This window comes from Sebastes umbrosus, chromosome 22, assembly GCF_015220745.1.
Source record: "Sebastes umbrosus isolate fSebUmb1 chromosome 22, fSebUmb1.pri, whole genome shotgun sequence".
In the NCBI taxonomy this organism is placed as follows: Eukaryota; Metazoa; Chordata; class Actinopteri; order Perciformes; family Sebastidae; genus Sebastes; species Sebastes umbrosus.
In genome coordinates, this window is record NC_051290.1 from 14,060,018 (window position 1) to 14,066,017 (window position 6,000).

A 6,000-nucleotide genomic window follows, 5' to 3' on the forward strand; every position below is an offset into this window, starting at 1 on the left:
CTCAATCATAATTCCCTCATCCCTATGTTCCCTCAATCATAGTTCCCTCAGCCCTATGTCCCCTCAACCCTTTGTTCCCTCAATCATAGTTCCCTCACCCCTATATTTTCCACACCCTACGTTCCCTCAACCCTATGTTCCCTGAATCCTATGTTCACTCAACTCTATGCTCCCTCACCCCTATGTTCCTACAATCATAGTTCCCTCAGCCCTATGCTCCCTCAATCACATTTCACACACCCCTATGTTCCCTCAGCCCTATGTTCCTTCAACACTTTGTTCCCTCAATCATAGTTCCCTCATTCCCATGTTCTCTAAACCCTTTGTTCCTTCAACCCTGTGTTCCCTCAGCCCTGTGTTCCCTCAGATCAGTAACTCCACAGGTGCAATGCCATTGTTCCGACGGCCCATTATTTTGAAACCCCAATAGTCTGAAAATGTCCCATTGAACCGAAACCCCATTTGTCCGACAACCCGTTATCCAAACAGATTTTAACTTGGGCCAGGGATGATGCTGAGGGAACATGGGGCTGAGGGAACATAGAGCTGAGGGAACATAGGGCTGGCCGCGTTGGAATTGAAGTGATGAACTATTTTTTAGTGCTTGCACCAATAAAATGCTGAATAAAATACGAGATTGTCAGTTGGAGAATGCAAAACTATGAATGAAATTTCTTCAAAGTAAGTAAGTATGCAAGTCAGACGTACATCAAGGATGTATACTTATTTCTTGGGTTAAGAAACTTTAAAATCTGTGGTTAAAGCATGTTAGATCAATTACTGGTACTTTTTTCCAGCCTTGACAAGAAGACAATGAGCCAAATTCAAACCTGTTTCTCCTGGCTTTCACCACGTTCCACCACGAGTGACTCACATATTCAGCCTTGGGTAGCGCTCCGAGTTGTTTTATTTTCCTCTCATAGTGTCACTGCTCTTGTTTAAAAATCAGTTTATGCTTGTTTGTTTCTTCCCTGACCTCTATTAACACTTGGCAAACAGGAGCACCTTCCCTATTCATAACGCCTCTCTGAAATAGTGACTGGCTACAAGCAGCCAACCGAAATATATGCTCTGGCTTTAGCGGCCAGGTCAACCATTTTGCTGACTTCATATCAATCCATAAGTGCCAAGACGCGAACGGGAGCCAAATGTTTAAAGGAGAGGGATCAAAACTCCTTATAGAGCAAGAGTGCATCCCATAAAAGTCGACTTTTTCCTGGCAGACAAGCATTAATGCACCAGATGACCTGGCTTAATTGGCTTCGTTGGACACCGGCGCGGGTTTTGTACACACTTACACATGAGTGATTTAGCATTTAATTTTTGACCCAATGGAGCTGGAGACATTTAATTACATTGAGTAGAATCACAGGAACGACTCCATATTGAAATATCAATTTGAATGCCAACCTGCCACGCAATTAACAACATGTTTGGAGATCGGAGTTGTCGTGATTGATTAACGCGATGAATGAAACCATCACATGCTTTTTAGAGACATAAATCAAGTTAGAAGACATTTTGGTCATGTGCATTATTTTTGCTGCATTGCCAAAACATAGAATATATATTATTTATAAGCTTCAACATATTCCAACTGCTTCAACTGCATTTAGTCTGTGGGCTCAGGAGCATCCAGTGCCATCCCGTTATGTTTGCTCAGACTGTGCCAGCATAAACCTCTCCTCCTCATGCCTTCATAACTCTGTGGGAGTTGATTAATGAAGCAGATTTCCAGCTATCAAGCTGGGTGCAAACTGTTCAATTATGCATCTTGGAATCTCCTTATATCATGTTTTAGTAGCCTCGCTAGCTCCGTGGGACCGGCGTGTGTGGGAGGCCTGGCCAGAGATGAGCCTCGGTGGCACGGGCTATATTTGTCTGAGTGATGACCTTTGCCGTCGCGACAAATTAAAGCGCGGTGATTGGTGGAGTGCTGTCAATTTGCTCTTTCATGAGGTCTTTGAGGTCTTTCGCCGGGGTCGTCGCAACGATCCTGGCAGGACTCAATTCATATTCGGAGTTAATCAAAATGCATGTCTGGGGCAGGCGAGGAGGCAGCAGGCTCAACGCTGTAAACAGTAAAGAAGCCGTTTACAACCTGACGCAGACATCTGTCCTCATCAGGCACAGCTGCTCCGAGACTGTCTCATGATTGTTTGGTTGCTTTTGCAGACACTTGTTTCCACTTTCATATTTTATATTGGAGCGCGCGGTTTGTTATACAGCAGTCTCTTTAGCTGATATAATTCTTGGTGGATAAAAAGCCTTGGGTGTTGCGCTGGTGGGCTTTGAGAAAACAACACGTTCACATCGCAGCAGGTGAAAGTTAATACAATACATCTTGTAAGCAGTAGGATTTCTAATTCGTCTTCTCAATTCAAACTTCAAACAACAACCATGAGGGGCCTCAGAGGCCTGGTTCTGTTTTGTTAGTCTTACTACTTGGCTAGTGTTGCATGGTATATCGTTAATAGTAAGGTATTGCAATACCCTGCTGTTTATAACGATACAATACCCCATTTTATTAGTACTTGTACTTTAAGAATGATGGGTATTTCTGTATCTACAATGTCAAAATATGGAATGTTATAATCAAAACACAGACAAGCTCATAAAGAAACTAGCAACTGTATAAATTAACAATGAATTAAGTATCGCACCTTGGCAGCTGCTTATTGAAATCCCATATTCACTACTGTGAATTGTTGGTTTAACTATAACACAATTTCTACCCGTAATGACAAGGGGTAAACGAGGAAACACGACATGGAAAAACAAATCCATAGAAATGAAATCAAATACTCAATTATTAAAATGACTCCGCTTGAATTTGTTAAGGTATAATGTCATATTTACCCAGTCATAATAACAATTTAAATATGTATAGTTTTAAATAAGAACCACATCAAAAATCTAAAGCAATCAAATGCAGATTGTCGTCTTGCTGATTTGTGTTAAATATATTAATATACATATATATATTATACATACGAATATACACACTGATTTCCCAGTTTATTGGTTAAACTAATGCAACCTAATATAACAGCCCTACATTATACCCTACCTTTATGAAGGTTACAATGTTTTGCTCAGATTATTTTAGAGTTGATTGAACTTTATGGTCATTTTTGGAAAACATAGTTTGAGGTGCTGTTGCAATGCAATGTACTGAAATGTGCCTCTAATATTTAGTCTATCCTCACGATGTAAATGGTGTGGACAAAATAGTATGTTTAAAAACAAAAAGAGAGAGATAAGAAAGGCATTTTTTGCAGTACACAACTACCGCTTTTCTCTCTGGGCATCTGTGTTTGTGGTTGGTGATGATTCCCCTGCGAGCAATGTAACAGGTGGGTGGATGGACAAAACAAAAGATCAAATCAATAGTTTCAGCCACCGCTTAATTGCACAGTGGGAGCCAGAGGTTTTTTTATTACGTGCTCCGGTCAAACTTTTAATATACCTTCAGCCTCTGGAGTATGGTGTACCCGCACACCTGGCTTTGTCTACGAAACAAAGGCTTTCTCTCCAGTTTTTTTTTTTTTTATTCGCCCTGTCTTCCAGTCAACCTTAGCAACTTGCAGTTTTCAGGAGAATAGTTTACAAACAGCAGAGAATGTAATGAAGTCACAGTATCTGAATTAAGCCGCTTATGAGATTAGAGTATTCAGCCCACCTTCTCTGGTGTGGAAATTATTAGAAAACAAAAGGTTTACCAAGCGGAGAGATTTAAAGTGAACTGGAGATTTTCCTCCTTGCTTCAAACGTAATGCCATTGAAAGGTGTGCGCTGCAAATTAGTAATGCAGTCTCACTTTTAATCAAATGTGGGACTCTGGGGGGAAAACAGAATGCACCTCCGAAAATACTTGAGGTTGAGTCTTTCCCCCTGTAAGCTCCGCATTTTACTGTTATGGTTATATGCGATTTGGAGCCTTGGATAATTTGACAAAAACAATCAATAATGAGAATATCATGGTGAGGCGTCTGGGATGCTTATTGAGGCAATCCCGATTTCCAAGAGAAGCGCAAGAAAGTAATGTGCTCCAAATATGACACAAATGATCCTAGATCTGTGATCCAAGATTACACCCACTGAATGCATCATCTCATACAACTCACAGCTGTCACGATGAGGAAATGTCAAGCGTGACCCATCAATTTTATTAATCAGGCTTCCGCTGATATATTAGTAGACTCTCATTAGCTTAACAAATCAGCCAAAGGGCGAGCTTTGGAGATGTACCTGTGCTTGATAAAGCACATCTCTGTTTGTGTAAACAGCTTGTTCCTTCAGACGGAGACATGTATTCAGATTGTTACATGTCTGAAGAGGTAGATGTAAATAATGCATGAGTGTAAAGCATGAGCGATGGAACGTGTGATAAGGCATGCAGCATCTCAAACACCTGTGTCCTGGGATTTTTTGCTCCCTGCAAAAACATTCAGAGTGTAACAAGAAGAGTGCCACGAATAAGACTCATCCTGGCAGTGTCAGTCTTCAACACTACTAAGAGTCTACAGCCATGCTGGCAGGCAAAACGGTGCTTTGAGCTAAATGCTAATGCCACAAGGATAACATGCTCAAATGACAATGTAAACATGCTGATGTTTAGCAGGTGTTATGTTTACCATGTTCACCGTTTTAGAGTAGCGTGTTAGCATGCTAACATTCGCCAATCTCTTGCAAGACGACCTATCCTGACCTTAACCATTCGAGGTCAATGCCTCACCTTAACCATTCAAGGCCAATGCCTAAACTTAACCATCCGACGCCAATGCCTAACCTTAACCATTCAAGGCCAATGCCTAACCTTCACCATTCGAGGCCAATGCCTAACCTTAATCATTCAAGGTCAATGCCTAACCTTAACCATTTGAGGCCAATGCCTAACTTTAACCATCCGAGGCCAATGCCTAACCTTAACCATTCGAGGTCAATGCCAAACCTTAACCATTCGAGATCAATGCCTAACCTTAACCATTCGAGGTCAATGCATAACCTTAACCATTCGAGGTCAATGCATAACCTTAACCATCCGAGGCCAATGCCTAACCTTAACCATTCAAGGTCAATGCCTAACCTTAACCATCTTGCAATAATTTCCCATATTGTGGGTTACCTTCTAGACACGATTCTGATCAAGTGTGGAGAACAGTTAAGTGCTACGACAAGTACTACAATAAGAGTGATCCAACCACCACGTATCGAACCCTCACGTTACAGACGCAATGTGCGGGAAAGTATAACAGTGCAAAGGTGCAACACAATTTGTCAAACCTAGAAGTTGATTAGCTACTGCCACATAAGACCAAGTTCCACCCCAGTCAGTTAGCAAAAATATGAAGCTTTAAGGAGCACATGATTACCACATTGAACACGTAAATAACACCGACTGGTCCAATGAATATTACGAAGGAAGAATTGGACGTAAACAGCATGACTCCATGGATCTATCCTACCAAACGTGGTGGAGAAAAGTAATGCTGCAGCAATAGAGGTCAGATGGTGCATTTAAATTAACAATAACTCTACCCAAGTCATATTTACTTAATTTTCATTATGAATCTGGGTCTGCATTAATTATTAGTAAGGTATTACCATTATCATCTCCAAAGTTTTGTATGTATAGCTACTCCCTCTTCTCTCAGCTCAACTCCATCCCAACTTTAAATTACTGGATTGACTACTGTTTACCTTTTTGAAGCTCTTCATACATTAGAAATACCAATAGGCAGTGGAATGTGACAAAAAAGGCAGACTTTTCATTACCCTACCTAATGAGCTAGTGTGGTGTGTGGCTTCTAGCTTGACAGATAACAGTTTCATCCAATAACAGCCGGTTAGACTGTTATCAGGCTATTAAATGGGCGCCATCAGATGTTATAAGCCCCAAAGATGTGGGTCAGAAGGTGCCTACTACACACTAGTAAGTTTTATCATCTATTCACATGGTTGATCACCGGAAAAAGGAATAAAAGAAGACGATAGCGA